Source organism: Gallus gallus, chromosome 27, assembly GCF_016699485.2.
Source record: "Gallus gallus isolate bGalGal1 chromosome 27, bGalGal1.mat.broiler.GRCg7b, whole genome shotgun sequence".
Lineage (NCBI taxonomy): Eukaryota > Metazoa > Chordata > Aves > Galliformes > Phasianidae > Gallus > Gallus gallus.
The window spans coordinates 3,941,951-3,953,353 of NC_052558.1; the positions used below are offsets into that span (position 1 = coordinate 3,941,951).

The 11,403-nt window shown below is 55.9% G+C and overlaps 1 non-coding gene across 1 annotated transcript; it reads right to left on the bottom strand.

Annotated features, from left to right (window-relative positions):
- Window positions 1-9,026: 9,026 nt before the first annotated feature.
- Window positions 9,027-9,136, bottom strand: MIR6663 (microRNA 6663). Its single transcript, NR_105532.1, has one exon. It is a non-coding gene; the product is annotated as a microRNA 6663 (primary transcript).
- Between the last annotated feature and the right edge of the window lie 2,267 nt (window positions 9,137-11,403).

Genomic DNA, 11,403 nt, shown 5'->3' on the forward strand with positions numbered 1-11,403 from the left:
TCCACAGGCAGAGTTTCCTGTGAGTAAAGGGTCCGCTTCCAACACAAACACGAAATTCTCTCTTTGTTTGGGCAGAGGGGAGGGGAAGTTTGCATCGCGGTGGACGGAGCTGTGCGGCCGCGGAGGGTCCCTCTTGCTGCGGGGCTGCAGCTGCCCCGTGCGCAGACGAACGGAGATCCCGGCTTATTTTTGTTTGCAGCCCGAAGCAGAGCCATTTTACCTATAGCTGAGCTCTGCTGCGTGCCAGACTGGAGGAGGGGAGCTGGCATTCACAGCCCCGTCCGATGTGGCTGATGCAGCCGTGGGCTTGATGAGGGGCTCTGGTAAAGAAAACACGAGTTGGGGCGGCGCAGTAAACGGCTCCTTATGGTGTGCGGGGCTGCAGAGGGGGGCGCGGGGACCCCCGAGCACAAAGCAGGGGGAAACGGGCTCAGAAGGCTGCGGCGTTTCCCTGTAAATCTCTGTCAATGGGAACCCAAACCAGCAGTGGTTTGACTGGGAATAAAGTTCAATATGGACTCTGGTGGTGTGTGCGTGTGCAGACATGGCTCAGTGTGAGATGCACGAGCACTTTGCAAACCCCATAGGTGCACGGCACTGTGCTGGGTGCTTGCAATGGGGTGCTGCTTCCCGAGTGCTTCACCAGCACCACGACTGCTCTGCGCTGCTCCCGCTGGGGGTCATGAACTGCGTGCATAGCAAGGGCTGCACTGGGCTGCACGGGCTGCTCTGGGCTGCATGCGTTGCTTGAGCTACATGGGTTGCATGGGTTGCAAGAGCTGCGTGAGTTACGTGGGCTGCACGGGCTGCACCAAGCCCTGGGAAGTGGGCACGCATTGGCATCACAGCCCGGTTCCTGCTCCCAGGGATGGGGGATGAGAACCTGTGGTTCCTGCTGTGATTCCTCCCCTTCAGGCAGATTTCTCCCTTCTATCTGTTGGGCTGCAGTTCCTGCAGGAAGCAATGGTGGACTGCTGGGATCGTCCATTTCCTGGGGGTCCCGAAGGTGCAGCAGGACCCCCACACACACCTCCCACCCCTTCGCTGTTGGGCTCTTCCAGGGCTCCGGGGGCAATCACAGGCTGGGGGGAGGCAAAGGCAGAGCAGGAACTCCAGAAAACTGCAGATGGGTTTGGGCTGACCCCATTGGGAAAGAGCTGCGTGTGGGGGAAAAGGGAAGGGGAAGGGAAGAGGGGAAGTGCAGTCCTTCCTTGCACTCCCTTCGCCATCCTGAGGTCACTCAATGCACTCTCCGTGTTACTCCTCTCCCAATAAACCACATTGCAGCATCCCCTGAGAACAGAACTTTTGGGTCCTTCGCTTTCCAAAAAAGGGGGGACAACGAAGAGATCATCCAAGGATAAACATGGAACATTTTTCCCTCCAACGCATTTCAGTGCAAGAAATCTGCCCTCTTTGTTTTGCTCCTTGATTTGTTTTCCTTTTCATTTCAGCCTGGGGAAAGCAGGGAAAGCCTGCTGTTGTGCATTGCGCACGGATTGACTGCGATATTGTCTTCAGAGCTCTTAAAAGAATGCTGGAAAAAAACATGTTTTTGTGGCTGAGATGAGCTTAAACCAAAGGATTCCTCACCATCCCATAGTGCTGCTGCTGGGAGGAGTGTGGCTGCACAGCCACAGCCTTCCCCTGCGGCAGGGAAGGGCTCGAGGTGTCCATCCCATCATCCCATGAGATCACTGTTTCTCTCCAAGAGCATTTTCATCTCTATTCCAAGCATACATAAAATCATCTCTCAGCTCTGACATAGGCAGCACAGCACACCCCACACCTGCCTGCCTTCCTTCACCTGGAAGTGCTCTGCATGAAAGCCATTACGATGTGCAGTCACGGACAAACAGCGTTTTGAAACCTCCCAAGGTTTCGTGTTGTCAAACTTAAAAAGGAAAACCTCCTTTTTGTTTCTGTTTTCTTTCTTTCTTTTTTTTTTTTTAACCTTTTACAAAGTATTTCTCCTGCCTGCTATTGATTGACAAGTTTATTATTATTATGAATGGATTCTCCCATTTCCCAGTCCTCTTCAAGGCCTGATGTGGATTGAGAGCCTGACCAGTTGCTTATTGACCCATGATGGCTATACAATGACCCCGCTGCCCCCAGCGTGACCCTGGGACCCCCGCAGGACCCAGCCCAGCAGAACAGCGCTCAGATATGCAAAGCTGGAGCTTTATGGGCTCTGGGGAGGGGGAGGCTGAGAGTGGGCGAGGGTTTCATTGCCAGAGATGTGTTTATTGTAAATAAAAAGGCAGAGGGGCTGCTTAAAGGGACGTGTCCTAAAGGAGCGGCAGCCGTCTCCGCTATGGGAAGCACTGCAGCCCTCTTTGCTGGTGGCAATGGCAGGGAGGGCTGATGCTCTGGCAGCTCTTCTCCCTGCCCGGGGAGCATCTCACCATGTAAGCTTCAGGCTGAAGCTGAAGCCCCTGTGGAGGAGGAGGGCAGAGAAAGGCAGCGATTCTCCCCTCCGTCCCTCACGCTCTCACGTGTGTGTGTGTGCACCATACAGCCCGGGGAAGGGAGGCCTTGGGAAGTGCAATCACGGATGGATGAAACAAAAAAAGGTCGGGGCAGATATCGGCGCTGATATTGCCCCTTTGTCTTCTTCAGGGAGGGAATGAAGGGGAAATCATCCCCTCCTCCCCCGAAATGAGGCTTCTTTCAGCACACACTGTGAGCTGATGGCTGGGATCGGGGGTGGGAGCGCAGGGAGCAGATGTTTTGTGAAGCAGCACTTCTCTCCATTTCAGAAAGCAAAAGGGGTCCTCTCCCCACCCTCACTTAATGGAGATACAGTTGTTTAAATAATTCCCCTCTTCCCAAAACAAATGCAGGAGAACGAGAGCTCATTTTTTATCCTAATGGATGGATGGCTGAGGACAAGCCTTTGAAGAAGGCGGCTGTCAGCAGTGGGAGATACCCGCAGCATCTGGCTTAGATAGGTAGAAAGCAAAGAGCAACCTGCATTCTTGGCGAGGCTGGATGCCCTCAGATTATAAACCACTGCAATCGTGTCGGGTCTCAGCATAAACACAGCAGCAGTGAGCTGCTCTGACCCCCCCCCCAACACATCTGGGTTGTAAAGTTTGCTGCTTTCTGGCAACAGCAAACATCACTGTAAAATCTTGCTCTGGGTGAGTGGGGTTTTGGCCGAGGCGTTTGTTTGGTGCAAGAGAAAATGTGAGCGTGAGTGTGGGCGTGTGGGTAGGAGTGTGTGAGTTTGAGTGAGTGTGAGTGTGGGTGTGGGAGTGTGGGAGTGTGGGTGTGCCCACCCCCATTGCCTCCAGGTGGGTGCAGGGTGAGAGCACAGAGCTCCAAAGGGCAAAGCTCCAGCAGTTCCTAATCGAAGCCCCATGTATGTCCATGCTGGGGAGAGTGGATAAGAGGAACAGGCACTCTGTGTTTGTTTAAATACCCCAATTTAAGATGCAGCTCTCAGTCCACGGAGCACAAATGCAGTATGAAGGAGCACAGAGCCACGTCAAACCCTCATGGAGCCCTGGAGCAAAGTGTCTGTGTGTCCCCTCAGCTGGCACATCCCTGTGCATGCACACGGAGACACACAGAGGTAGGGGTTAAATCTGCCCCGGTGCCCCCCACCCTCTCAAGCTCCTCCACCCGGATCTGCCCTATCTGCTGCCAAATGGGCCCAAACCCAGCAACGTGGGGTGCAGACTGAATTACTGAGAGGCTGAGGACTGTCCTCAGGTCCTTCCCACGAATGACTGTTGTGCTTTGGGTGTACGGGAGGGAATTGCATCCGCTGGATCAGATCTCTCGGGTCCTGGAGCTCCACAATGCCAGCAGCTCTAAGCTTTGCCTGCAGAGATGTGCTTTGGCTGTCCTGGAAGGAAAAAAAAAAATGAAAGAAAAACTCAAAAAGTGGAGGAGGGGGCTGGAAGGGTTTGCACTGAACCCCTCACACCCTCAGCCCCAAAATGCCTCCTGAGCAGGAATGGGTTTCCAGTGGGGTATTTCTCTGCTCAACCCAATGGGGAGGCAGAAAAGAAGCACTCGGCTTTGGCTGGGAAGGGGTGAGAGGTTGGGGTGGGGAGGGGGGGGACACAGTGGGGGTCACAGGAGGGGTCGGATAGACAGGGGGTCTGAGCTGGGAGAAATGGATGGATGGGCCGTTGGATGGACAGACGGACGGATGGATGGATGGAAGGGTGGATGGATGGATGGATGGATGGACAGATGGACGGATGGACAGATGGACGGATGGTGTGAAGAAACTGTCCTACAGAGGTCTCTTAATTCAGTCTGTGACGGTCATTCCCGTGTGTGAAAGGTCTCACGTCCTCGGAAAAGCCGACATCCGCCCGAGAGCGGACCCGGCCCCTCCCAGCAACCCCCACCCCCCGCCCCTCTGCTCGCCCCCCCGGCTCTGCCCCCCGTACCCCGGGGCGGGGGAGGACGCGCTGCGGGCGCCCTCCGGAGGCTCCATCGCGAGCGGCCCTCGGGGAGCGCATTTGGGGGAAGAAAAGGAAGTTTTCGGCTCGCCCAGCAGAGGTCCCCGCTGCCTTCCCTGTGCGGGGCGGGGGATCCTCCTGAGCGGAGCCGGGGCTGAGCTCTCAGGTGGAGCAGAAGAACATCCGATGGACGGACAGACGTCGGTCGGGGCGGCGCAGACGCGTCCGTAGCATCGCTCACGTGTGAGGCCGTAATGCCGAAACAACGGCCGGATTTCCATCCCTCCGCCCACCGAGGAGCGGCGCTCAGTGCCGGCGCTGAGATTTTACCCCTCCGGGAGCAAAGCTCGGATGTCAGATGTCAGAATTTGGCCGTCGGTTCTTTTCCGAGGAACGGCCGTGAGTCACCGGTGACTGCAACGAGTCGCAGCCTCAACATTTCTGATGAGTAATGGGGTGTGTGAGAAGATCTGACCCGCTCTGTAAGCGTTACTGAGCAGGCAGATGACTGAAGGGATGGTCTGAACGCAGCACGCATCGGCTGTGCTAAATCACCACGTTATTATCAGTAAAGGAAACAGTCGCTTCCTCTGACGAGTAATTAGGACATTTATAGTAAGCAGGCAGCTCAGAACAGCGCATGCAAATCTCTCCAGATCGGTGACGAAGGTTTGGTTACGGCTTCCTTTCTATCCTTGCAGCTTTTACTGAAAGCCAGAGCCACTCTCTGCCTCACAAAGGTGTGAGGTGCTGCTGGAAGCTGCCCTGCCCCACATCAGGCCCCAGTTGTTTGTGTGCTACGGGGACTGTGGGGGGAAGGGGGTGCTCAAAGGGCCCGGTTGAGATGATGGGTGGATGTGGAGGGAGGGATGGGGATGGAGGATGGAGAACAGAGAATGGAGAAGGAAGGGATGGGAGATGGAGGAATGGGGGTGGAAGGATGTAGATGGAGAATGGAGGGATGGAGGATGAAGGGATGGATGGAAGGATGGGGGTGGAGGATGGAGAACGGAGGGATGGAGGATGGAAGAATGGGGATGGGGGATGGGGGATGGGGATGGAGAACAGAGGGTGGAGAATGAAGGGATGGAGGATGGAGGGATGGGGGATAGAGGATGGGGAATGGAAGGATGGAGAGGGTAGGGATGGGGATGGAGAATGGAGGATGGAGAATGAAGGGATGGAGGATGGAGGGATGGGGGATAGAGGATGGGGAATGGAAGGATGGAGAGGGTAGGGATGGGGTTGGAAAACAGAGGATGGAGAATGGAGGGATGAAGGATGGAAGGCTGAGGGATGATGAGGGACTGAGGGATGGGAGATAGAGGACAGAGAATGGAGGGATGGAGGATGGAGGGTTGAGGGATGGGGGATGGAGTGATGAAGGATGGAGGGATGGGGATGGGGATGGAGAACAGAGGATGGAGAATGAAGGGATGGAGGATGGAGTGCTGGGGGACAGATGATAGAGAACAGTGTCTGGAAGGCAGGGGATGGAGAACATAGGGACACTCACACCTGGTTCCCATCCCCAGGCTGCTCCCCTCGCTCTGTGCCCCCGTTTCCTGCCCCCCCCCCCCCTCCCCAAGCAGCCCCACAGCCCCAGCACTGCACGGGGACAGGATGTCATCACCTGAACCTCAGAGCTGCAGCTCGCAGCCAGAAAAGCCACCGATCATTTCCTGTCAATATTTGTGGGGCTCTCTCAGCCCTGGCATTTCCCAGCCCTGCAGCCCCCAGAACAGCCCCCAACACCCACATGGGGGGGTCCCTGCAGCACCCAGTGCTCTCCTGAATGCCAGCAGAGGTTTCCTTGCAGAAGCCAGAGGGATTTGGGGCACGCAGAGAGGTGTGCAGAGCAGCAGAGCTTTGCGCAGCACTTTTGCTGCAGAGTTTTGCGACGGGTTCTTTTGCACGCTGGAAAACAGCTTGAGAAGTCATTATATACACACACAGATATGTGTATATGTATATATACATATATATATAGGCAATGGGGGAGGAAGGGAGGAGAAAGGCTGAGCCTGGGCAGGGTGAGCTGCCATTTGTGGTTACAGACCCTCCCTCCCACATCAGGATGGAGGGGGCCCGGAGCTGCAGTGTTCAGAGCTGTGCTGTGGTTTTGGTGCTTCCATCCTTGGTACGACTCAGCAGCAGCAGCAGCAGCAGAGCTTTGGGTGCCCAGAAATGAGAGCAGCTCCAAAGCTTGGTCAAAAATCGAGGCTTTAAAGCCAGATGATAGGGAAGTCCCTAAGGATTAATGTAAAAGCCAACTACAGGCTGCTCAGCGGAGCCTTGGTTTCCACACGTAGACCACATCGCTTATTCCTCCCTTAATTGTTGTGTACTTTCACTGCCTAATGTAAATAATAATAATAAGTAATATGGCATTAATCAGCCCTCGGTTCTGCCTCGCTGTAGGGAATTAGGCTAATTGGTCTCTTGAAGTTCCACCCAACACAACGCTTGGGTGCTTAGGACTCTCTTTAGGTTCGTTCTGGAGGTGCTCCTCACCTCATCCTCCCTTTGGCAGGAAGAAGTGAACCAACTCCAAAACCACCTGCATGGCCCATAGGAACCCCCACTTCCCCGGTGAGGTCAGGGGCTGGAATTACACACCTGTATGCCACAGCATGGAGGGAGTTTTGGCTTTTTGGATGGAGAGGTGGAGGGATTCTAACAGCCTCTCCAAAATACTCCCACTCATAGAAGTGTCACTGAATACCAACTGTGAATTTATCGCCTTCCTGCCCAGTGAAACAACGGCATTAATCAGCTTTACGGTTCTAATTGCATCACAGCCACCAGGATGAATCTGATGGACCCTCTCATGTGATTTGAGGTGCTGGAGGGAAAAAAAAAAGGTCAGCATGGAAGGTGTTCCGATTGCTGCTTTTTTCCTTTATAAGTCATTAATGGCACTGTTTCCTTTCAGAGCTGTTAATGACATCATTGTTTCCTTTCAAAGTCCTTAATGACATTGTTTAATGGAGAATAACTCGGACTTCTGCAGAGCTTTTTGGCCTAAGAACCTGAGAGGGCTCGGAGGTGGAAGTGGGGTCTATGGGGGGGTCCATGGGGGGAGCGATGGGGCCAAGGCAGGAAGGCACTGTGAGTGGGGCCGGGCTCTGTGCATGCTCCTATGTGGGAAATGCAGCACCTCGCCCACAGCAGAGCAAGCAGAAAGCCATGAGATGTTTTATTCTAACAAAACACGAGCTCGGATTCAACCCTCCATTCTGACAGCCGAGGGCTCCTTTTGCTCTCCCGAGCATCCCGACTGAGCAGAGCTGTTCCTTTGGGATCCCTTTGTTCCTTGGGCTACCCCAGCAGTGAGTTTCTGTTAGGATGTGAGCAGGGCGAGAAGTGGGGTTTGGTGCACAGAGGGAGACTTTTTGCCCCTCTGCCTTCAGCTCCTGGATAAGCAGAGACTCGGCCTCCACGTCTTACAGCCCAAACCCACAGCTCACAGCCCTGGGGGATGGGGGAACCTCCGTGGGAGTTATTTTCTGGCCATGGGAAAGGAGTTAAAGGGCTCAGTGCATCACCAAGGAGCGCGCAGCACAGTGCAGCGCGGTGAGGTTCTGTTGCATTCAAAGGCAGCGGGTGGTGCAGAGGAGTATCCGGATTTTGACACCTTGTCCTTTGGGCAGAGACCATTTGTGTGCTGTGATGGGTGATGCCATCAGCTGTTGGCGGAGAGAAAGGGAAAGGGGAGAAATAAAGCCGGGAAGAGTCACTTCTGGTTCCTTACCATTACAGTCATTATCATCAGGCTCATTCCCACTCTTAATACCACTGCTGTTAACTCCGGTGGTGTGACATGCAGAGATTGGATGCCACCGAGGTGCTGCTGATCCTGAAACAGAGCAGGAGGTGGAAGGGTCACATCTCTTCCTCTGGAACAACAGCTGGAGAAGGGAAAAGCGATCTCCCTGCAGCCCTAAATGGGGCCATGGCAGAGCTGGAGCTCTGGGGCTGCTGCTAAAGGGATGGGTGGGCTGGCCGGGGTTACTGCTCTGCACCACTCCCCCCTTCCTTCAACCTGCCCCAAGGAACGAGATAAAACCCAGTAGAACCACATTCACTGAACAGGGGCAAGGAGCTGCCTGCCCGCAAATAGGCAAGTTTTAGCCCTACATGGAACCATCCCTGCTCACCATAACCTCAAGTGACAGTTTCCCCATAAATGGAAGCAAGGAAGAGCCTTTATTCCCAGGAGAAGCTGCTGGGAAGGACCGGGATCCTGTGCAGAGAGGCAATCCATCACTGTGAGCCATTCAGTGTGTGCATCCCAGTGCAAGCCCTGCTGTGAGCACAGCTCCATGCACATCTGTCTTTACATTTCCAAAGAGCACGAGGAATTATCGCAAGGAGGATAGGTTTTCTTGCATGCGTTCTGTTGCTCTTTTCTTTTAACACGTGCTTTATAGATAACACAGCCCAAGCGTGGATCATCTGAAAGAGGCACCAATAAGGCCTCACAGCCCGGTAAGAATGTTTTATTCGCTGCTGTCTGAAGGACTTCCAGGTCACTTAGACTAAGGGGACCTTGCAGCAAGTGCAAAGGTGCCATCCCCTTCCAAAAGGAAAGCTGCTCCGCTATGCTCCGCAGGCAGAAGTGAAGCTAACAGCTCTTGCTGTGGGGTGGAGAAGCCGACCCCATCTCCGGCAGCACTCCTCACACAGCAATGAGCTGCTCAGCTCAGTAATGAGCTCTGCCATTGCCCTCTGTGGTTATGGCCACGAGGACAGTGCAGCCCACGGGTCAGCGCGCATCACTTCGACGTCGCCCGCTCCGTTCTATGGCCACATTTTGGACACACGGCTCTGATCAGACGACAGATGAGCAGCACTGCTTCACTGCCTCCACATCCCAGCATTCACAGCCCTAACTTCGCCCCCCCGCCCCCCCCCCGGCCCTTACCCAGAAGAGCCGTGCCCTTTCCTCACCGCAGGAATTAGTGATGTAAAGCGGAACGTAATCCCCCGAAGGCAAACGTGCAGTTCAAGTCCAAGTGCCCACAGCACGACCAGCGGCCGCTCCACGTTTTGTCCTGGGGGCTGAGACAGCCCTAAAGCCCCACCATCCCCTCCAGGTTACAAAGGCAACCAACCAGACCCCCCCTCCCTCCCCCCCCTCACATCCTTCCCTTTCAACAAGTCCATAACACAATAGATAAAAGAAAAACACGAAGGGGTGGGGGGGTAGGGGGGAAAGGAGGGGAAACCCTCCCAGAACACTGAGTTAAGGCTGAGTGCGTTTCCAGCAATGTGGTGAACGGATTGTCTGCCCCTGTGACTCTCAAAGGAATGCAATAAAGGGAAGACAGCAGCCCAGCAGGCAGCGGCTCGGGGAGCTGTCTGCCTTCCAGCCCCTCGATGTGACGCTTGAACAGGTGCAGCATAAAGGAGCTCAAGTGGTGATTATTGGGGCTGCTGCTTCAACGGGTTTCCTCTCTGCTCTCTGATGAGATTTGCTCTCGTATAAAGAAACCATACCACCGCTGACCCCTTCCAAGCCTACCCAGCACAGAGGAGAGAGAAGAGGAAGGCTGCTGGTGCCTGGGAGATGCTGGCACAGCTCCTGGGCTCATTGAAGCTCCTGGAAACCAGGAATGGTTCCCATGGAGCTGTGGTTGCGGCAGAACCGCTGATGCTGTGCTCCAGGTGTTCCAGCAGAAGCCCTGATTATCGTGAAGGGCCATGTTTGTGTAAGCACAGGACCCATAGCACCCCAGGGGCGGCACCTGAGGGGCACTGCTGGGCACCAGGACCAGCAGGAATGACCCTATAGGTCTAATTTTATACCAATTCTTTAGAAAACAGCAGGGATTTACGGTTTCTCCTTCATCTATTTGTGGGGACAGCGTGGTCCTATGTAAGAGGTGGGGAGAGCTGGGCTGCTCTGTGTCCTTTGGTGGCTCCGGGTGCAGCTGTCCCTGCTGGAACCACTCACTGTGATCCCTCAGGCTCCTGCTGGGCCTCTTCCCTGAGGGTCACTTATTTATGTGCTCAGGTTTTCCTCATCCCCCCCCCCACCCGCTCGGGGTGATGCGCCCAACCTAAAGGCCGTTTGTTCCTCACGGCACACCCTGTTGGGACCTGCAGGTGCGATCCCACGGAGCATCCCTCGCTTTGCTCTGGGATCCACGGCAAAGAAATCACAACCAAACAGGTGCCAACGGGTTAAACCCCTCCGGGAGGAGCCTCGGGAGCAGGACAGGCGGTGGCGCTCGCGGAGCCCCAATCTGTCAAAGAGGAATTGCGGAGATAATAGGATTTGGGGAACGGTCGCAACGGAGCGCTCCGGAGCGATCCATGGTGACCGGGGCGGGCGCGCACCCAGCGGGCTGCACGCACTGCGCTCGGATTCCTGCTCGGTTTGCTCGGAAGGAGGCGGGGGGGGGGGGGGTGTAAAAATAGAAAGAAAGGAGCGTAGAGCAGCCGGAGGGGGGATTCAATAAACACCCAAACAAAGCAATAAAAAGCAAACGCAGAAATCCACCCGAACCCAACGGAGCGGCCCCACGCGGACTCGCGCATTGGGGGGAAGGGGGGGGGGGGGGAAATCCACGCAGAAACGCGCCCGACCCGCTCAGGCTGCGATCCGTGAACCTCAGATTTTACCGGAGCGTGCGGGCGGCGCAGCCATGATTGCTGGATGGGGGGCGGGAGGGGAAGGGGGGGGCCGTGTGTGTACGTGTGTGTGTGTGCGTGTGTACGTGTGTGCGCGCGTCCCTGCGTTGTTGCATGGGCGCGGGGCGAGCGTGCGGGGCGCGGGCGGGCGCGGGGCGGGGGCGCGCCGCCCCCGGGCCCCCCCCCCGGGCCAGCCCGGAGCACCGCCCGGCTCCGCACCGCCGCGCCGCCGCCACGGGGGGCCGGGCACCCCTCGCCCCCGGCGGGGCGGCCGTGTGAAAGGAGGCGGCGGGCGGGGAGGGGAGCGGGGAGGAGGAGTGTGTGCGTAGAGGGAGGAGGA